A 23,567-nucleotide genomic window follows, 5' to 3' on the forward strand; every position below is an offset into this window, starting at 1 on the left:
CTGCTCTAGTTTGTCCTCTCTAGCGATGGGATCAAGTTCAGCGTGTTCACTTACAAATTCGAATCAAATCTATACGTTCGCGTCATAAATTTAAATAATACTCATAACATACAATGGTTCGTTCACCGAACTTGCGAAATATTCGACTTTCATAAGCTGGTTTCGAATCTGTGAACGAGTACCCGCAAGTTTCGAAAATCCACTTACTTCGATATTAGAAAGGATCGATAGTTTTACAAGTAGTAATCGAGTTACGAGACTCAGAAAATCGCTATACGTTCTATACATTCTGTTTTACTGTTTGTTTTTACAACTATTTAGAAATAATATTTGATTTACAATGCTTTATAGAAAATTACAATAGCGAATGATAACCAACAAAAATGATTTTAAAAGAAAATGGAGAATTTCTAATAAGATGCTGATTAAATTTCGAATCTGTTCGTCCAATGTTCGATTCTACTTGCGAGTACTTTTATCATTTTTCAGAGTACTCACGTAGAGATCCAATCTACTTGAAAGTATTTTTTAATTCTGAATTCGAATCTACGGTGGTTACAAAAAGTATTTCTACGCCATTGTATTTATTACAGTATTTACATACTAATTAATTAAATTCAGGTATATTAAGTTTTATAAGTACTACTAAGTATTAAGTGCTACTCTGATATAATATGATTGATTATAGAAATTTAATGCTACAAAGATGAAATGTGCTACCTGATTAAAAAAAGTTTCCTTGAAAAATAACGTTACGTACAAATACTTTTTGTAACTACTGTCATATAGTTTGCTAATAGTCGAATCCGCCTGGCACGTATTTAGGTCCAACATTAGCTTTCTATTTTTTTTTCCTCCTATTTTGATAATTGTTTCTTCTCGATGATACGTACAAGTGAATTCGTATTCATCGCATCCGGTTTTCGTCCCGGGACCATGCAATTCCGTGATAATGTAATTTCGTCGTTGGCAGCCGACAACGGCGGTGGTGTAATTCGAAAGAATGTCCTTCCCGTTCGCTGCCAAACGTCTTCGTACCTCCGTTCGGATAATGTTCGCAAATTGCTCGTGCCGCAATTTCTTCCACCTGGCGGCGGTCTTTCTTCAGCCCCTCGAACTGTCGGCACTTTCCAGAAACGTACAAATACTTGTTACAATGGAACTTGGGAGAATTGAACTTCTCGCCGGGTGCTATCACTTTTCGTTAAATACAATGAAATACGCGTGGAATGAAATTTCCCCTCGCTTAATTTATTCGATCCTTCCGTGTTTTTGACAACAAAAGAACCTCGTCATATCTCATTCACCTTGTGATTAATTTATGTTACGATAATTTTGTTCGCGATTCTGATTGAATTTGTCCCGGTTCTATTACAGGTGTTCTTTTATAAGTTAGAAATTGAAAACTTTTCGTCTGTTTTTGGATAAGGCAATGAACAAACTTATGTTGGTATTCGTATTTTTGGCTAAAATAAGCCAAATAAAATATGGAATGTTGAAAATACAAATAGTCTCTGTGCATCAAATTTTACGTAATTAAAATTGTAATGTCTATTACTCGAAATAGGAATTTCGAACTTGTTCTGTGTTTATAATGCTTCAAAGCAGAAGAGATGTACTTTTTAATCATTGATCTATAGATAACAGAGAAATATATTCATTTCAATTAAAATGTATACACGTATTGAAACATGGAAACAAACATGCAGACACATTGAAATGGTTCACACGTGTAATTTGAAATTACACACGTTAATACGTGTTCAGATTGAAAACATTATATCAACAAAGCATGGCTACTGAATAATACGCAGCTACATTAATATGTACCGGGTTAATACACGGTAAGTCAACTGAAATTAGCAAACGTTGTTATACATTAATATATGTTTTGACTATATGTAACGTAAATGCGTGTGAATAGTCAGCACGAACATTTGGCATGAACACATATAGAAATATAAATTAGAAATCTTTAATTCAGACATAGTGAAATATTTCGTGTATGAAACCAAACATTGAAAAATACCTAAATATTGTTATATTATATCAACGTTATTATTATCAATGCATATTGTCTTCGTTTGAGATCACGCTGTACCGCCGAAACAATAAGTGAATCCCAAAAATGAAATTTAGCTACTTTTATGATTGAATAGAACACTTCAGTTAACCCCTAGGATCAACGTGTAACGTGAAAATTTTTTTTGTCTATTTGTAAAAAAATAGCTGAGATCGTTTCGCGATGTTCGATTTATAGAATAACTCGGAAGGATGAAAATGAGAAAGAAGAGAAGGAAAAGAAAAAGATAAAAGAAGGGAAAGCAGTTAAGGGAAAAAGGTAAAAAAAAAAAAAAGAAAAGGCGAAGAAGATACAGAAGGAAACGAGAAAAGGACAAATATGGCCAACGAGAAACAAAGGGAATGAAACTCTCTGATTCCGGTGTTTCAGCAGAAATGAACTGGTATCCAGTTTTAAATCTGTTTTGCATGCAACCATCGTACGGTTGAAAACGACGTGCAGAATTGCCTTTTCTCTTAGAATTGTCCTTGGTATATTATTGCGATTCTTCTTAGAATAACGTTCAGACGTTTTGAAAAATCGCCATCGTTGTCATGATCGGAAAAATCAGATATGTTCGCTTGGCTCGCTTACCTCGGTAATACCATCTCGTTGATACGTTTCAGTAAATTGTATATAAAACCAATACGACCGTTGAAACGTGAGAAATTATTCGTTCCAGCGATTCTAATATATTTTTCCGTTTACGTATTTCCCTCGATGTGGTTATCGCGTCCGACAAGGTTCCCCGGTATCGGATTCGACAGGCAGAACCCCGTAGAAATTGGACACGCGTAAAAACGGCCGACGTGTAAGCCTGCAAGCAAACATGTTGTTCCAAGGCGAGCACGGAACAGCGTATAAAACAAGAGAAACGAAGAAAAAAGACACATCCGCTTCCATGGAAGCCGACACGGCGTATGTGATTAAAATCCGTTGAAAGCTCTGTTTGTACGTCAAAGGTAAACTCAATCCTATTTCCCTTCTGTGAAAACTGCCAGCACCGTTAACAATTACGTGCACGGCCGCCAAGTAATTCCGTGGAAAGTCGCTGGGGTTAGAATTCTCCGCAAAATGTCTCGTTTCCTATACGCTCTGCCCAGAACCGCCTTCCCTCTTCGTGTCGGTAGTCGTGTTAAAGATCGTGTGTGCACTGACCGGGACTAAAATTGTAGATACGAAGTGTAGAACCTCTGTTCTGCAAATATTTTTCTAAATAGGAAGGGGACGTCGTCGGTTTTGTATTTACTTGTCCACTTACTTATTTATGGCTAGATAACCATTTAGCATATAGAAGGATGCATATAAATAGTTAAAATTAGATTCTATTTGAGGGAGACATATGGATGGAAAAAATGCAAATTAGAAAATTTATCTACCTTGACGTTGATACGAGATAATTATTGATAGAAAAGAGGATGATGCGACGAAGCAATCCTAGTTATATTTCATTTGAAGAAATGGAAAATTTCGAGACAGACTACATTATCGTTCGACACTTTATCTAAGCAAATAATAAATTAAGTAATCCGAAGTTTAACACTTTGACTGCCACGCCGAAATCACATGTTTCGCTCAGGAGGCCACGGAAGTATTTTTATTATTCAAAGTTATAATGGCAAAATAATAATAAATTGATGATGTAAGATAACATTTTTCCCCAATGGACCGTTTATCTTATTGGTGGTCACGGGTGACCACCGTGACGCCTTGATAACAATTGATAATGACATATTATAACAAGACTTTGTTTATTTCAACAAACCATTCGCATTCGTCATTTCGTTGTAAGCAAAATGTCCAGAATATATTACTGAAAGATATTAATAAACAGTATTTGCTCATTCTATATATAATAGTAAGGTATGTGCACACTTCTAACTTCAATTACATATACGATTATAAAGCGGCATTTACGATTATTTTCTAAGCTGTGTTTATAATAATATTCGTAGATTACCCCTCAAAGATATGGATGCAAACACAGTGCACCATTAGAAACAAGATTTGTTCTCTTTTTTTTTTATTGATGTTCTAATAAAAATGTTTAATTGTTCAATGGGGCACTTTTTGTTTCAAAGTATCTTCTATTTATCGGTTATATTCAAAATGCCCTAACTGTCAATTTTCATAAAATTTTTACAATTGTAAGAAGTTCAAGCGCCCCGGTCACCAATGATCATTGTAGCAGTCAAAGTGTTAAACAAACAGACCGTTATACTTTTATACATGTAGGAATATTTTTACTTTACGCGATTCGTGTTTATATTTATCAGACATGCTTCTCGGATATACGTGTGCAGTTAGTAAGTGAAACGAGTTACGACTTGGAATACGGTTCTCTGTATAGGCGAAATACCAACCAATCGGCATAGATTAGTTTCGAAGTATTAACAAAGATTGTAATAAACTGTTTCGCGAAGCAACGTGCAGAATTAAAATTAACGTAAATTAGCTTAGTAGAGATTTAGCCTGTTTCAGTGATTTTGATTTTTATTTACGAAACCCTGTTAAAGTAATCGCCTGTCTGGAAGGTATTAGGAATTTTCGTAAACGTTCTCGCGTTCGTATTTTATCCGCACCGTTTTACGAGGCACTGGATTAAACAGGGACAGATGGTCACGGTTTATTCGTTTCATTAACTTAGAAATAGCTGTACGCGTTGCTCTTATTTCCGCAACCTCCGTCCGTCGAATTACGGATGCACGAGCTTTGGTTAATGACTCTGACTTTTGCTGCTTTGAACGGCTCGATTATTTTTTGATTTACGATCCGAAAATGTCCATCTTTTCCGTGTACATGGTCGCATCGATGCGATCCAGAGAATGGAAGTCGGAGGAAATAAAATCGGCTGATCTTGAAAACTAATTTACTATTCTGTCACGGCTATCTTAACGCCGATAACTTCCACTGAGTTTACGATATTTCTTACCTCTACTACTTCCTTACCTTACCAGCTGCCGCTAAATTGTTTATCAAATGCGAGGAAAAATGGTACGGGTGACAAAATACTTAATTTAAGAAATTGTGGTAAAATTGAAGTCTAATAAAAAAAGAAAAAAAATCTATACATTTCTGAATATTATAATAAGTTACCATACTTAGTTCAAATGTTCTACTTACCATTCCAAAATAGAAGAAAGCTGATGTTGGGTCAAATTCTTTACGCCATTTTCGCCTTTCTTCGTACAGTATGAAATACGTAGCTATTACTTTGTAACAGCATAGCAACGTAATTTTACCCTCAAGGAAGGGTCACATCCGGGTCCGATTTGGATGAAACTTTATAGGCTTGAAGAAGAAGCAAAAGTAGCAGATACGTATATTTTTATCTACGGTAACTCATGTTTAAGGGATGAAATCACCTTCCAAAGTTCGACCCCATAAAAGCCAACTTAGAAACGGCTACAGATACAAAGAAATGTTTTGTTAACAAAAACGAAGCATTTTCTAACATATTAGAAGAAAATGCTCAACAAACAATTTTCAAAGACGTATAAAATATTACGTCGAGCATATTCACATGACAAAAAAGCAGTGACTGTGCGTATAAAAAATCCCCTACACGAATACGACCATTATGTATTATTTCCTATATTTATCTGCTGTGTGGAAAAAATCCACTTGTGCCGCTGAATACCATAAATAAGATTTACCAAAATACCAGAATACGACCTTTGAAATCAAACAACCCTTCATTGCACGAAAAAACCTCCTAAATCTGGTACCATAAAGTAACTTAACTCCCATACAAAAGATCTTCCTACATCACCATTTTCTCCCCGTTTCTCGCGGGCGTTATCCCCGTACGTTTTATCCTCCACCGAAGCGGAACATCTTCCACCTTCTCCGAACGTATTCGAATTCAACGCGTCGCAATAATTCGGTAAATAAATTTCCATGATTTATTTATCGCGATTTACGAGCGGTCGCCGAGGGCTGGAGAAAAGCAGAGGAGAAACGTCGAGTCCGGGTAAACCGGCTACGTCAGGGCAAAACGCAACGCAATACGAAGAAAGGGAAAAGGAGGAGAAAGTAGCTCGGTTGCAAAACGTTTCTGCTACTTACTTTCCTCCGTGTCCTTTTCTTTTTTACCCGCTTTCTTATTTCTTCTCGTCTTCTCTTTTCCGCTCGGAGCATCGTCTTCCAGCGTCACGTTGCTTCTCGTGTGTTCGTGCGGTCTGTCCGGCTTGTTTACGACGCGGGCATCGAAGCGGAGTTCGCCCGGAGGTGGTGGAAACCCGATATAACTCCGACCCTTGCCATCCCTCTCGACACGTTTCCCGAACAGGGTGGGTCATACCAACACACGCCACTCGCTCGCCACCGAGCAGCGCACTCAAGCTTCTGTGGTTCATGAAAGCCAACCTTCTTTTTGTTTCTCCCTGTTTTTTCCCTTCTTTCGCCGTCTTCCCTAGCTTCTTATTATTCTTGTCATCGGTCAGTCGGAGAGTCCGTACGTCTGTGTTCTAGTCAAATCTTGCGTTCGAAATTTTTTGGAATTTTTTGCAACATCTCTTTAGGTGGTTCGTAAAGATTTATAATTTTTAAAAAATCGAGGAATTTTGTGGAAAGAAATCTGGTCGAAGTTCGTTATATTTATATCTTCAGGAATACAAATATATTTTCATTGAACGAGATAGCTACGCTGGACTTGCTTTAAGGCGACTTCACGAAGTGATCATTTACAGACGCTATGAAAAGAATTTTGCGTGACGCTATTTGTTGCGGTATGAATTGTATATGACATGGTATATTAACAGTTTGAGTCGCAAGCAGCGCGATCGCGCTCTTTGGATTTTATGTGGAAAACATTTGAACGCTATGGACGACTGGCAGTATTTTGTATTTCATTGTTATCTTCTCAATAATTTTTATTGAACAAAACTTGAAATATTTATAAACTAGTAGTACGCATATATAATAATGTAGACGTATTTCATAAAAATAACAAATATGACGAGCGCTATTGCGTCGCTTGTTTCTCTTCGTAATGGATTAAGACAAACATTATCGCGTTGTTCGGGATTTTTCGACTCTGTTTTTTCAAAGACCCCTGGCACTCAAACGCTTAAATACTTTATCAGCATCTGTTGGTAACATTTCCATATGACTGCAAAAATTGATACCATGAACACGAAATATAGAATCTGATAAGACATCTCTTCATCGGATAGTAAAGACGTCAAATATCTTTTGTAGCCATTGTAATTGGTATTAATTACGATTTGAATTAGAATAAAGTACAACTTTTGCATTCAACATTTTTGTGTCTTACATTTACTAAAACACTACGTATTGATATTTAGAGATAATTTTTATAGAAATAGAAAGAGTGTCTGAAAAAAATGTTTATACAACGATGTGGAGGAAAGAGAAAAGATGGATTATTTATTAATCCACGATGGTTTTCTATTGCGTTAAGACTAGCTGTCAGCTATTAAATTGATTAACCAACGCCCGCGGTAGTATTTTTATGCCGTGTGATTTTGTTGTTATTTCGTAGCTGATGTTAACTTTTCCAGTACGATACGAGTAGAGTATGGGGGTGTAGTATCAGGAAGTTGCTGTTTTACGGCAGTTTGGTTCGTTATATGTTTCAAAAGTTTGTTATAGTGATTTATCGGTGTGATTAAGAGCATTTATGAGCGTGGTACATACATATTTTAAGAATTATCTGGGAATATATGAATTAGTTAATTATCTAGCATTTTGTAGGAAGTACGCAATAAACGATTTTTGTTTATATATTTCGATTTGTAGTTTATACTATACAATAGTAAGTATAAAATGTATAGTATAAAATAGTAAGTATACTTGTATATTGAAAGATATTTAATATTGAATTCAACGTTGCTCGTATTTCGACTTACTTTCAGGTTAGTTTAGGAAACAAAGATCGGTTTGGTTCATCATCAGAAACCTTTAAGGCCAACATAGTCTCGTTTCAGAATTGATAAGCCCTAGTCTTGAACCAACAAACCTCGTTATTGATAAAATCTACCTCGCTTCTACGAAGTTTAACCTATTTTATGTTTCGAAACTTGTGCTGCCGGGAGTTTATTCGAGGATATTATAGAGTACATCAAATAATTCGAGAGACAATACCAAGTAATTGGGGAAATAATTTTCCTCGATGTTTCTCGACAATTTTCGTCGAGTAGCGAGCGCCGTGCAGTTTTCAGTTTTTCAGCGTCATTAAATTTCCAGTTACGTCTCCACCACAGGAAACCCCTAAATCTCTGTATTTACGTAATCTGCCTAAAAAATATGTTCTAACGAGCTGTGTTTTTCGGCCCCTGTTACGATATCCGTAAAACTTCCCGATTTTCCTCGTATTTGAGCGTACAAATGTATGTACCAGCAGCGGAACTTTGCAGCGCGAGAACATCTGTTGCACCGACCGTTTTTAGTAAATCTTTACGCGAATACAATAAGAATTCGCGTCCGCATTCAATTTTCGAAAGTTACATTTTGGTTTCCGAGGCAATAAAGGCGAGCAACAGTACGCCGTTATGGAAAAACTTCCTTTCTGGTAATCTAGAATAGCCAATTTCGCGGCGAAACAGAGTTAACCGCCATTCTTTTATTCCCCTATAAACCCGAACACCACTACGTCATGCAATTTAATAAAATTTAATCATTTTTTTCGCTTGTGGTGAAGTAACCAACATAGAAAACAAAAAAAAAGAGAAAGAAAATGCAACAACAAGGGCAAACAAAAGAATGGAGAAAAAAATAACGCTCGATCCGATTATCAGTTGTATTTTTTATTATATTTGTTATATATATATATATATATATATTCCAATATCGCCGATTCTGACACGATATCGATAATATCACGTTGAATATTATACATTCAGCGTTCTCTTCCAATTACTCCAGTTTCGCTAATTATCAGACTGCAGCGCACTTCCTATATAAAAACATTAATTGAATATCAGAGAGTAAGAAGGGTTCATTTGCCTCTTCCTTTTTCCATTACCTTTCACCTGCTTCTTTTATCTTTTACCATTCTCTGCTTTGTCCTTGCTTCTCTGTTGCTCTTCCGTTCGTTTTATCTTCGATGATCCCAAACAATCTTCGGGTCGTCAGATTTTCCACGTTCCGCGAAGACTATGGAGAACGAAGAGTTAATCAAGCTGCAAGACCAACAACACCATGATCGTTATGTTTAGAAATACTAATACGGTCGAGCTGATACGGTCCACGGGAGCTAAACTTTCGGCACGAACTTGCTCGTTATCCTTCCATAGCCATGACCGAACGCAGCGCCAAATTTAGTTTGGCAATAACTTTTCCGAATGCAAACTAGCAGTGTTTCGATAACACGTGTTGGACATTCTGATTAATGAATATCGTTCCGCCATTGTAAGTGCCATAAAGTTGCGGCACGTGGTAGAGCTTCTCCTCGTTATACCAACCAATATGTAGCACGCGTTAAACGGCGCTCCTGCTCTCCTACAAAGAATACTTTGACGTCGCTTCTGTTAATATTATTTTATCATTACGACAAAAGTGAAATTGTCGTGAAGTTGGTAATTGGAGGAAACGTTGGTAAGCGTCCGCCAAGTTGATATTCATATTTCGAACTATAATTGAAAAATTACAAGTAATATTGCAGTCTGCTTTACGTTGAAGTAATTTGGTTTTCCACGAGGAGGTCATTTTGTAGTATATTCTTTGTTGTAGAACAAAGTACGGGTTACAGATGCATTATTTTCTGAAATTTTTCAATTAAGATTTTCCAAGAATGAATAAAATTTTAAGAGGAAAAGATAAGAGTAACGTACATTCGTAACATTTAAAGGGTAAAATAAATCTCCTATTAGGTTTTATTTCTGTGTCTGTTTTCATAAAAACATAGATTGCCATGTATTTCATATTATATCATATATATCGTCGTATAAATTTATATTAGACGCTAATTGATTCTCGATGTCCATGAGGTTAAAAGACTTACCTCGAACACACTTAGAGTCATAGAACTCCAGCAGACTAGACAACGAAGTCGTGGAACCTCGGCCAAACTTTGGGTCATAGGACCTCACCTACTTAGACACTACCACCGTGAGACACGATCGCGGACCATCCCGAGCTTGCAAGATCTCGCCCACTAAATCTCCGGAATCGTGGAATCTCGCCCGACCAGATCCTAAAATCGTAGTATCTTATCCGCAACCATCCAAATCTGTGGGACTTTGCCTTGGGCAGTTCTGAGATTGTGGGACTTTGATAAACATTGGCATTTGTAGATTTTTCCTATAAAATGCTGGAGTCGTGAGTTTCTACTTAATGAGAAATCAGAATCACGCAATACTCGACTAGATTTTACAATCGGTGTCATATTATTTTAGTTGGTGACGTGTTGAAACGGTGACACTTAATTGTTGGACCTTCGAGACTTTAAACAATGTCGTAGACTCTAGAATCGAGGATCTCATTTAATTAACACTTTGACTGCCACGCCGAAATCACATGGTTCGCTCAGGACGCCACGGGAGTATTTTTATTATTCAAAGTTATAATGGCAAAATAATAATAAATTGATGATGTAAGATAACATTCTCCCCCAATGGACCTTTTATCTTATTAGTGGTCACGGGTGACCACCGTGATGCCTTGATAACAGTTGATAATGACATATTATAACAAGACTTCGTTTATTTCAACAAACCATTCGCATTCGTCATTTCGTCGTAAGCAAAACGTCCAGAATATATTATTGAAACGTGTAGAAGATATTAATAAACAGTATTTGCTCATTCTATATATAATAGTAAGGTATGTGCACACTTCTAACTTCAGTTACATATATGATTATAAAGCGGCATTTACGATTATTTTCTAAGCTGTGTTTATAATAATATTCGTAAATTACCCCTCAAAGATATGGCTGCAAACACAGTGCACCATTAGATGCAAGATTTGTTCTTTTTTTTTTTTATTGATTTTCTAATAAAAATGTTTAATTGTTCAATGGGGCACTTTTTGTTTCAAAGTATCTTCTATTTATCGGTTATATTCAAAATGACCTAACTGTCAATTTTCATACAATTTTTACAATTGTAAGAAGTCCAACGCTCTGGTTGGAAAAACCATGGCTGGTCGTATATTACCAACGTGGCAGTCAAAGCGTAAATCAGCCATCAAACGCATTTCCAAGTTAGATCGAGGAATCGTGAGATATCGTCCATTAACGCTAGAACTATCAGAGTAGTCAGAATGATGACTTTTCACGGGAGCTTTATAAATTTACAACGATGCATTCTTCCCAACTTTATGGACGTTTATTGATCAATATTTTTTGTCCTTTGCATTACGTATTTTTTCACGTACCTTTCATTCTAATTTGTTTCATTGTAATTTGTTCGTACCTTTCATTCAATACAACTTTTATGTAGATTCTTATGTAATTAGTCATGTACCTCTTCTATAACGTACCAGACTCGTATTGCTTTGTTCAATGTGACCCCAAGGTCGCAGATCATCGGCTCAGACCATTCTGAAACTGTTGAACCTTGCACGGTAAGACTGTGAAATCGATGGACCTTGGCCAGTGAGATCTGGAAGTCGTGGAATCTTGCCCAATAAGAATCTACGAGTTGTTTGTGGGAAGTTGCCCAGTAAGACACCACTCGAACAGATCTCGGTCATGAAACCTCACGCGTAGCCATAGTCGTAAGACCTCATCTTCTTTTCTGCAACTTGCGCGTTCAATCTAGCTCTATGCGCCTGTAATTTCGGCGATCTTGAAATTTTCATTGACGAGATCTTTTACCCTCTTTACTCTTTTCTTTATCTTCGTTGTTATTTGAGATAATATCTAACGTTTCATTAATTTGAAGAGTCAAATATCCTTCATGTTTGAGCGATGAAGATCCTAGAACTCGGTGATTATGAGTTCTGACTATGAAAGATATTACGATATTACGACGTCGTTTCGCGGTTTCTACATATTTTATATTTTTATATCTCCGTTAAAAAGATATGCGTATATCAGTTATGTTTGTGGAATATTTGAAATCCGTTGTCCCGTAGTTTGTTAAAATTTGTAACACGACGTTGAAAATGATACATTATTTTCTAGTATTTTCGTTCGATAAATTCACTGGGAGTCCAATTACTCTTGTTCAACGCGTATGCATTGTGCAATGAATTCAACTACTCCCTAACTACCCAACGTGCTGGCTACTATAGTCAATTTTGCTGTTGTACAATGAGTGACATTGTATTATTCATGTGTATATGAATTATACAAAATAATATTACAGTACATATCGTTCCGTAATTATAAGCCGTCATAAATTTCATATGTTTCCTTATTGTCGTACAATTTGTTCTTATCATAAGGTTACAACAATTTAATCTCGATATAGCATACCAGATACATTGTTGTACTTATCTACGATAGGAGCAATACGAGAAAACAGCTAGTAGTATTTGTGTAGTTTTGTCGCGACTTTACTTCGGATATAAAAGCTTCTTCTTACTTGCTCTTAACCTAATTGGCTGTCTCCTGATATTTTTGAAATTCTTTGCTACATCAGCATATAGATTATGGAGGAAAATTCGCCAAGTACGCTCCCCAGCAATTTATGCTACCGATGCTGCAACATTTGTGTCTGCTTCAAATTTCAAATCATACAGAAATAACACGATCGAAACGGTTATCGTTGAACAGGTTTTCCGTATTGCAACATCGGCTGATACCACGGTACGTGGCCTGCAAGTTTCTTACGCAAGAGTATTACACTGGGTGAACTTTAGGGAAAGTGGACTGAAGGGTTGTAAATTCGTCAGAACTACCGACTGTATTAGCATGTCGTGGTATTACGATACATTGATCTTTATTGGGTGCAGAACAAGACACCGGAATATCTGATCTATACAGAAATGTAGGGATCTTCGACTAACTTAATACCAGGGTCGAAATTGAAAAATATTATCTGCAAATTATCTCATGTTCGTTCTTCGAGGGTAAACGAGATTGAGAAACTTCATGCTTTATTTTATAGCACTGGAAATTTTAGTTCTGGTTTTTTAATATTTCCTCCGTTTAAATTGATAATTATATAGCAGCTTTTACAGCACTTTGTCCTTTTCCATCGTATAAAAAAGATAGAAAGTTGATAACAATGCGATCGTCGAAAGCTCCTCGATCGATCCCAGTAATAACGTAATGACGCCTTTGTCTTTCTAGCAACTAAATTGTCTTTTTGGACAAGTCAAAGACGAGCAGTCTTTGTAATGATAATAAACTTCAATAGAAAATTTGAAATAATTTCTCGGTTAAACGCTAAAAAACGTCGTCGTTCTACAAGTGGATCGTGAATGGGTCCCCAGCAAGATATTATGTTTTTCCTGCAATACGTTGCATGCTATATTTTTATTGCTAGATTAATGCATATGTTTATACATATATCTTTTGTACATCTTCCAAATTGTATTTTCTATATCCTCTTCTCAATTGCTAATTAATTGTGTTACTTCAGTTTTATGAAAATATTCGCGATACTATTTTTAGAGCGCCCTCATTTTGAAACGATTTTTATGCTAACAAATTTTCTACTGCAAATTTGGAAATTTTTGCGTGAAAAGAATATAGACGAGATATGACTATATTTCATATTCTGATGCCTGGAATTTTCGTATGATTATTCCCGATATGCGCAAGGAATACAGCAGGTTTAATTTCCATTTGTTAGCCAACGCATGGTTATTTCTTTATTAACTCCATCTGTTTGTTTACGATATATTTCTGTGATAATTTCGCCCTCGGATTGTAGGAAATGAATAGGATACAGACGATGAATATTACAAGAGAATAGCTTGTCACGATTTTTTAACTAAATATTCAAATGTTATACGCAAAAAATAATTTTGTCCGGCTTTTTAATTTCAATAATAATTTTAATAATAATTAATAATTAGTAATTTCGATAAAATTTATTCCACTTTATACAATCTATTTAATTTTAATTCGTATTCGAGATGTTTCATTATTCATTATAATTCGTCATAATGAATTAATAAAACTGTTCTTTAATACACCGATTTACTAGTAATTATTTTAATTTACGAATATTAATATTAACCGAATTAAGAGATAGATTTTAATATTAACAGGATTTTATTTCTATATTGTGTCACGATTATTTTCCTTTCCGAGCGAAACAACGTTTTGGCATGAAATTTGCATGTTCATCTTTATCAAAATGTTATCTCAAACGTTTTCAGTAATTGAATAAAATCCACTTTTCATCACAAGCGATAATACGCTTCAAAAACGGATCCTGTTTATTCCTTTGGAATCGAACAAGGTTATCTCCATTCGTCTAAGCTTCTGCAGCCCATTTTCGTTACTTTGACGTATTTCTTTAATCTGCCTAATGGTAAAATGGTTTCCCTTCGCTTGAAACGCTATTTCTCTTGCTTTTCATCGTAAATTATTTCCAGTAATATATCTTGACTATCTCAAACGTCGATGACATTCTCCAGGCTTCCTCTCGGTTCATGTTCTAACGAAACATCGCTTTACTTTTTAAACTGCCCTAACATTTGCATGTCTGTCTTTTATATTTACTAGATATTTTATATTTACTAGACAAACTAAATGAATGTCTTCAGCTACTTTTACAGTGCTTTTGCTAAGTTTAAATGCGTGCAAAAATATCACACGAATATTCTCATTGTTTACGACGGCTGACAACGAGATATTTTTAAATCAATGTTTAAACACGTCGTCATTCTGTTACCGACTCGACCGCATCTAGCAAATTTATTCTTCTACTTACAGTAAATTCGTTTTCCTTTAATACGATCAATCGACGACGGAATAAATTTTAGTAGCCAATATCGTTCTATGATATCCAAATCTTGAAACAACAATATTTCACATTCAGCGCTAAAAGAAAAGCAATCACAAATCGTCAATCTTTACACTCACGTATATCAACGATTTATTAATTACCATTCAGAGAATCTAACTTGAAAACTTGCTGGAGAAAGTTTCCTAAGAAATTCCAGCCACGCACAAGTTCTCGAGAAAAATATGATCCGGAGCTTAACAAATTACTGTCTGAAAAGTCACAGTTATCCTATCCCAGCCCTCGGCCACCAGCGTACACACATCCACCACCATATTTATCACATAAATACGTAGCCATCTCGAAGCTCGATCGTCCAGTTTCGAAACGAATTCAGCCCGACCGATGTGTTACGTGTAAGACGTAGGAGACGAGAGTTCCATGAGCGATATAAGAAATTTCTGCAAAAAGGAAAAGTCGAGGCGTTCACCAGCGGCTCGTGAGATCGAGGTAAGGTAAACTGAAGATTAAACAGGGTTCAGGTGGATCAGGACGAAAGTTAAATTCCAGGACGCGGCGCGGCAGTGGCGGTGGATGGCTCGGTACTTTTCCTAACGTTGAAAGTTATCGCCGCCCGTGAGAGAGAAGTTTTCGCGCGTTCGCTACGAAAAATTTCTTTTCCCACCTTGTGGCGTTCGTGGCCTCTTCTTGCTCTCACCCTCTCTTTCCACGTCTGTAATTTATCGCGCCGCAATAACACAATTTAAACGACTTCGCCGGGCACGGAAGACTTGTTCTCGGAACCCAACGAGCGATTCATCGCCCCGCATGTACTTATGATATCACGAACGCGATGCAGGCTACGCCGTTTGAACACTTAGTTTTAATATATGCAAAGCAATGCGTGTTTCCTGAATTTTCTCCGCGCGCCAGAACTAGACGTTGAATAGATGGGAACTGAGTTTTCTATATGGGGTGGGAGTCATTATCCCGTCGACTATTCCCCAAGTTGGCCGAAACTTGGGCTACGCGTAAAACGATGCATTTCCATATTCGCGCCATTTATGCCAATTATTGCATGAAATTGAAATCGTTCCGTGGAAAACCGTGTGTACCGCCACCGTCGGAAACGATAACGCGAAAAGATACATTGCATTCGTTGGTTATTCACCGGCGGTGCGATAATTTTTGTAAATCGATTTCGTTTTGCGCATGGAATATTAAGTGGTCGGCCAAACGATATAAAGCATGTTCGACTGCGAATACGTAGGCGAATCAATTTGTTTTTATTATCGAACGCCGAATGTATACGATACTTTTATTTGTCCCCGCCCCCGATAAATTATTCACCTTTCTTTTTTAACGCTCGCTTGCGCAAACAAGTATTACCGATATAATACCGTGGCATTCCGAATAATTGAAGGCTGCTGATTTCAGAAGAAAATATCTAAATTAATCGCTCTATTCGTCTTTTTTTCGTCTTTCGATTCGCTAAAATTGCTACACTGAGATCGTAAAATAAATCGATATGAATTCGGGCAGCGTAATACTGCCGTATGTTATAGTTACGTATCACGATAAATTCCTTCGTGTAATAAGTAAATTTAACGCAACTAACATGTCCGTTTGCCTCGTATAACATTTACGGAGTAAAGATCAGTAGGATACGTGCGTCGTTAGAGCAAAATACCTCGTACGTAACCCGACAGGGTTGATTTATACAGCTTCACCTCTGTCAACCGAACATACCTCACACGTGTTACATGCTTCTAGAACTCTGCACTCTCCTTTTCCAATGGCATCGTGTGCCATAAACAAATTCCGTAATGTCGGCACAGAAATTTTCACAACTATACGATCGCCGTTTCGTTTCGTAAACTTGCGTCTATCAATTTCTCCATTCCATCGTCCATGTACTGGATCGGCATTCAATTCTGAAAAAAACAAACGACTACCATAAATTCGTTTATTGTAAAGAGATAATGTAAATGATAGTATGCTTGTAGATAAATTTGAAAGATAACGCTTGTAATACAACCATTTTTCTCTACATTCCAATTTTCGAGTTAGTCGACGTGGATTCTAACCACGTGCATGCTCATTTTTCTCCATTTGTTCGCTGTTTATAAATTCCAATTCGATCGCACGCGTTTTCAGATTTATTCTACGAATGAGTTTGAACTGAGAAAACGTTAATTTCATATTTGCCATCGTCAGCGAGGTTTTGCATAGATTATTACCCGCGTTAGATGGTAGAAATAACGCGACGAGGACGAAAAGCACGCTTTAAAGAAAATCGAACGAGCAACGAGCCGTGCATTGGTTTAGTTCTTTTTTCTCCATCGACGTAGCTTATTAAACATGCGATTATGCATGCGTGATTCGAAACAGAAGTTACATGGGAAGGTGTAAAGTGGGTTAGATGCGGATTACGAGCGAGTGCGTCAAACCGCACCTGTGTATTCAGCTTTGCATTTGAAACTTCTTGAAAGCAGTGCTGTCGAATGTAGCAATTCCAGCATCTATCCGTCTGCCGTTGGTTTGCCGAATTTCTGTTTGATGGGCTATCGATTTGTTTGACTCGTTTATGCGCGATTCGTGCTTTACGAACTGTGTATTAACCCTATTGCGTTTTCTCCACCATTTCTCACCGAATTGTATTTCTCGAAGAATCATCGATACGCGTGATTTCTCTTCGTTTCAACTTCGTATCAACAATCGTCTAAGACGTTATTAGCCTTTGTATGATATTCGATTAAAACGAAGGCAAGATTTATTAAAGTATAAAGAATTCGAGGATTCTAATAGGGCCACAGTGTTTCAGACAAAAAGTAATTTGGGATGAGGAACTTGTGTGGTCACCAAGGATATCGATATTGGAGACTTATCTACGTTATTTTCTAGTATATAAATTAAACGCAAAAGAACAAATTTATTTTGAAAGATAAAGAGAACGTATATTCCGGGAGGGTGAATATTACGTAGAACAGGAAATTAAATCGAATAAACTCTGATACAGTATCGTTGAGATGGATTTTTTCCGTAATACTTTATTCAATCATCAGGCCACGTTAAACAAGTTTATAGAAAATAACAGAAAAAATCATTCGTAATTTTCGACTCGGAATTATTGAAAATTTAAAGTAGAACGCCATAAAATTGCAGTTTCGAGGTATAATTTAAATCATATTGAATGTAGGCCAATACAAATCGTACAACTGGGATATTAAAAAAATATAATTTTCAAGCTACAAATTTAAGATAAAATGAATAATCTTTTTTGCAAAATCAAGCTATTTTTTCTTTCGTGAACAACAAATGTTTAGACAGATCTTCTGGAGGGTAACAAAATTTGTATACGCTTAAATAACGAAAGAAAAGACCACATTCTCCGTAAGATTTATTTTTTACTATCTGCTGTGCTTCTTGTTTTGCAAATACAATAATTGTCATAATTCTGCACACAACGCAAAGATCATAGTAAAATGAAAAGATATTCGAAGTATTTTGTACAGAAACAATTTTCCTTGTACATCATCACGCGAGTCACTTTAAAATAGTCATTCCGCACAAGTTAAGAAGCGGCGCGTTTGCAGTTTTTCCAGAACCGCAATAAGAAGTTCGCGACACCGTCGTAAATCGAAACGCGTCGTAAACTACTGACCGTGCAGAGTTGTCCTAACGTTTACCTCATTTCCCGGGAAAAGAGCGCGAGAATCGTAACAAATTCGCTGTAACTGTAGTGAAAACTTTCCGGTGAGTTGGTTGCAGGTATCAAACTTCAAGAAGTGTCGTACGAGATATTCCGTGTAATTCGTTTGTTTAACCGTCTAGCAAAAACGCAACAAGGAGAGAAATCGGTCAAAATACCGGAAAATTCGCAATCGATTTTCTTTATAACCGGTCTGATAACACTCATCGATGTTAACGTTAAAATAATAAAAACAATAAAAAGAAGGGAAAGAGAACTGTTACGTTTAGAAAACTCGATAAATGCAACAGCGTGCAACGCCTCGAGCTAGAATTCCATGTTATACATACGTTAAAATTCTACATGATCTTACAATGTTTCACAAACAGCACGTAGAAATCTGTACGCAATTTAAAATCGTGTTCTCGATTATTTCGAGAGGCTAGAAAAAATAATAACGTTTGTTTGTGCGTCGAAATATATTGTAAAATATGGATCGAACGATCTGTATCGAACTAGTCGGACGAAAACGAAAAAATAAAAAAAAAAAACAGTGATGGAAAGAGAGAGGTGGAAAAACAGAACTAGAGGAAACCAGAATCGCGATAGCACTCGCGGGCAACAATAAATGCGCATCCCGATAGATTCGACTGCATAACTGCGGAACCGTTCATAGAATTATTATTGCGTTCGCGGCAATTTCTGTCCCTGATGGAGCGGGTATGAAAACCAGATTGAATCTACCGACAGAAATAAATCTGCCACGGAATAATGCCGATCGAGCACCCGCAGCCAATTACGTTCAGATGTGACATATAATGTAAACGATAACGCAAACAATACAATGAACGAGTTCTTTCGCGATGAATATTAGTCAGGATAAACTTGAAATATAAGAATAATGATAAAAGAATAAGAAACGTTCTTTGATCGCTGCTTCGATGTTTCGTAACTTCTTCTTAAACGCTTCGAGATATAAATATTGAAATTATATTATTAATCTAATTAAAACATTAATTATTTTTGTAGGATCGGGTTAGGTTGGGTAAATGCTAAATGCCATTTTTTAAAATGAAACTGCAACCACACGTGGACTCCTCAAAATATTATGTTACCTAAATCTAAAATTAAAAAATTGTTGCAATGGTGATGTTACTGTATCTTCCAAAATAATTTATACATTATACTGGAGAATGGACCTTCCACAAACGTTAACATTATACTTCCAGTAACTTTCACGACACATTGTCTAAATTGGAATTCACCTAAGAGAATAACACGAATATTCTAATTATTCCTGTTGTTCAATAATATAATTTTAATATTTTTAGTCTAAATTTTCTTAATATCAAATATACCTGATTCGTAACAAATATCATCTTCGATACATTTAATTAACCGTAAAAGAAAATTTAACAGGGTAGTATCGATTATCCATCGATAAATATAAATGAATTTATATAATGATAATTCTTTGAGGCACCAATTACGTAATGATAGTACGAAAGAGATGAAAGTTGGAAATGGATAAAACAAAAAGGAGAAAAAGAAGCGCGAACTACAATATTATAGAGTAACGTAAATAACAATGGATAATTTTAAGTAAAATCGACAAATAACAAAAGGCAACGTTATTACAAATTCCATAAAATTAGTATCCCAGTTGCAATATTGTATACATCGTAAAGATAAGAGATTTCCAATAATATTTTATAGTTACACTGACTATTCTGCCGCATCATTTTACTCGCGGAAATAGCATCGTTGCAACAGAAACTCTATATTCAAGCATTGTACATATTCCCAGCGGATTCTATACAAGGCAGGTAACAATTGTCAAGAACCATGCATCGTAAATCCACTAAGATCACAGAGAAGATAAACCACCCTAGAAGACACTAGGTTCAAAATTTCTCTCCATTTTTCAAGCACATCGCTTTCGAAAAAGCAGCTTTTAAGAATTGATCGATAGCTTCTAGGAACCATTACGAGAGGAAAGAATAACTTTCATTATTTGTACACAGTCAGCAGAAAGTTTTTTCTTGCCAATGAAATAACGGCGCGAGCATGAGATATCAGAGAGTACAGCTGGGCAGCTCGTGCGATTTTTCAGAACATTAACATCCAATCCCATTAAAACCACTTCAAGAGAAAACACTTTGAGGAGATACAGAACATTCCCCACAACGAGACCGAGGAACATCGTCGATAAGTTTGGGAAGTTGTCTTAAGTAAAAACAGATATAGACTGTGATACGATTTTGTTTTGTCGAGAAGTGGACTTATTAAGAGGTTGTAGTTTTCACTGTAAGGATCAAAATGCTCGATCTGATTAAAGTCTGAAAGGCTATTCGTTCTCCGCACAGCGGTTATGTTTTTTTTTTAACAAAAATATTAATTAAAAATATTTCTTTCTGTGACAATTGATTTCAATATATCGATGTTTAGCGATCATATCAGAAAAGAATAAGTAGATTATCAATGGCGGACGTTCGTTGAATACAGACAACCAAGATACTCCTAGATCTGCTATGCAATAAAGATACAAAAGGACCGTTTTAAACAACACGCGTAAAGTAATATACAATTAACAATTTCCAAGTGTAAACTTTTCGTATTTCGAAAATGGGAAACAAGATTTTAGTCGAGTTTTCCCCGAATACCTTAGCCATTTTCCTCAAAGCTGTGAATATCGCGAGCCAGAGAATAAACGACGCTATTATTGTATTGATGTCTGTCGTCGATTTCAATTAAAATGGAGGACCATTCGATAAAACGGTATAATAATTCGGCCGTACAAGGGTCCGTGAACGATCGTCATCGGTCAATCATTCCGAGCGTGAAATCCGTGCAAATCGTGCAAGGAGATCGAACGGGTATCGAAGAATTCAGGCAGCGAGGAGCAAAGGTAGGAACGTGCCAGCACGTTCGTTCGGCAAGGAGCTAGTAACGTGTCCGAGGCACAATAAATATCCTGCTGGAAGCAACGGGACGTTCAACGTCCAAGCGGCGTTACTGCACATCTGGCGCTGTCGCCATGAATATAACCCCGTACCAACCAACTCCGGCTCTGCCGCTGCTACCTACTAAACTCAGCCTTCCGCTCGTTTCCTTTCTCCTGTCCTAGCTCCTTGCCACGCGACAAACTTTCATCCTGTTTTGCACGGGGAACGATCCGGTGTGCTTCGGTGTCGCGCGACTATCACGCATTCGCCAACATCTCCGCCGACTATGTCTACCCTCTGTATGCTTAGTGTACGTTCAGAACCCGTTGTTGCTCAACGAGAATAGCAGAAAAGATCGTCGAATCTAACGTAGGAATGGGAACTTTGGGTATAACATTTTTTTTTTATTATTATGTAATTTGTACTTTACAATTTGTCCAGCTGGACATTTGGTAAATTTTTCTAACTTAATTGCTAAATAACATGTAGATGGCTACCCCCAGTGGGATACCATCTTGGAGTTTGACTATTTTATTTCTTTAGTGAGGTCAGTGGGGTGTTTTCTTTTTAGTCTTCTTTCTATGAGAGTTTTGCTCGCGAGCAGCCAATTGGTTTGGATGTGTTGCCGTTCTTTCCTTGTATTTTTCTGCGTACCTGTCGATCTCTTCTTTGACCGTTAGTATTTTTAAGTCTTTGAGTATATCCTCGTTTTTGACATACCATGGGGCGTTGACTATTCTCAGTATCTTCGATTGTAGCGATTGCAGCTTATTGCTGCTGTCCCCCATAGTGGTATTCCGTACGTCCAAATTTGTTTTATCGTTTTGTAGATTTTTAGTTTATTGTCTATGCTGAGTTCAGAATTTCGACTAGTTAGCCAGTACATCTGTCTTCTTTTTATCCGTATTTTGTCTATAATTGATTTAGTATGTTGTTTCCATTCAAGTTGTGTGTCTAAGTGGAGTCCTAGGTATTTAACTTGCCTTGTTCGAGGTATAAAATGTAGGAATTATTTTAACGTCGTTGCAACAAAGCAAAAACAGTTGAAAAAGAGATAGGCGAATCTAATGCAAAAATAGTAGTATCTCACGTAATATCGATGTCTTCCGTCGTTCCATTAATATTCGATCCGCTGTATTACCATGACAGGTTCGAAAATACCTTTCCTATTTCCAAATTTATCTACCCATAGTTCGACGTGAGAACATCATAGAAATATGCAAAAGCTTCAATTTGAAAAATTATGTGATACCTAATCGAGAAAGTGTAGAAATATAACCTAAAAGTCATCTTCTTAAAGTTACAGAAGCGGAAAGTTACAATAGATTTATCAACGTCTTACCGAGCTCTTCTTTCCTTATATTTTGAGGGGAGAAGCTGTCGTTTAAAGGTACAACCTTATGTAACTTGGTGTTCCATGTATCATCATTACACAAAGGGTTGAAAGAGAGATTCGCGGATATCCTCTATCTTGTTGTTAAGATACAATAGCTATACACGACGAGCGACATGTTTATATCTAAGATAGAGCGGCATCGGACGAAGGGCAAGAGAGGCTGGCCAAGTATCCAGCCAAGGGCTTAGCTAAGCCAGGCGACGCTATCCTATCTCTCTTAAACTATAGGAGCCGAATGACAATCGTTAAACTCACACAGAATCAACGGGACGAGGATGTACGAGAAACGGAAAGAAAGTCCTCTCTCGAAAAGAAAGACCGAAAGGTGGAAGGAGGATGGAATAAAACGTTGAAGTAACAGACGCTGCATTTCGGGAACAATTTAGCCCGGGTCTCCTTGGGGAGGTATTGGTAACCGTCGATACCTTTGTTCGATCTCACGCTTCCTCAAGAATTCCCCCCGGGTTCCTGGGAATATTTTTCTTCCTTCTTGATTACAAGAACAGGCGTCGCGCCACTGGTTATTGTTACGTCTTACGGAGACGCAACGCTGCATTGATTGGCGGCTGATATCGCGTTCCGTTGTGTATAATCGTGTATGCACACACGCCGATGGCGGAAATTGCGTGACGCACACGAAGACGTGGCCGAAAGGGTTGCT

General features: G+C 36.9%; 1 long non-coding RNA gene across 2 annotated transcripts; it reads right to left on the reverse strand.

Annotated features, from left to right (window-relative positions):
- Nucleotides 1-668: 668 nt before the first annotated feature.
- Nucleotides 669-6,524, reverse strand: LOC117213748. Of its 2 annotated transcripts, XR_004488721.1 has the most exons (4): nt 6,131-6,524; nt 2,954-3,225; nt 2,657-2,879; nt 669-1,126 (listed from the first exon to the last, which is right to left on the reverse strand). It is a non-coding gene; the product is annotated as an uncharacterized LOC117213748 (long non-coding RNA). The 2 variants fall into 2 exon arrangements; XR_004488720.1 differs by lacking the exon at nt 669-1,126 and having other exon boundaries at nt 2,130-2,879; nt 6,131-6,523.
- Between the last annotated feature and the right edge of the window lie 17,043 nt (nt 6,525-23,567).

The sequence above is a fragment of the Bombus bifarius genome, unplaced genomic scaffold (assembly GCF_011952205.1).
Source record: "Bombus bifarius isolate JDL3187 unplaced genomic scaffold, Bbif_JDL3187 scf7180000009125, whole genome shotgun sequence".
Lineage (NCBI taxonomy): Eukaryota > Metazoa > Arthropoda > Insecta > Hymenoptera > Apidae > Bombus > Bombus bifarius.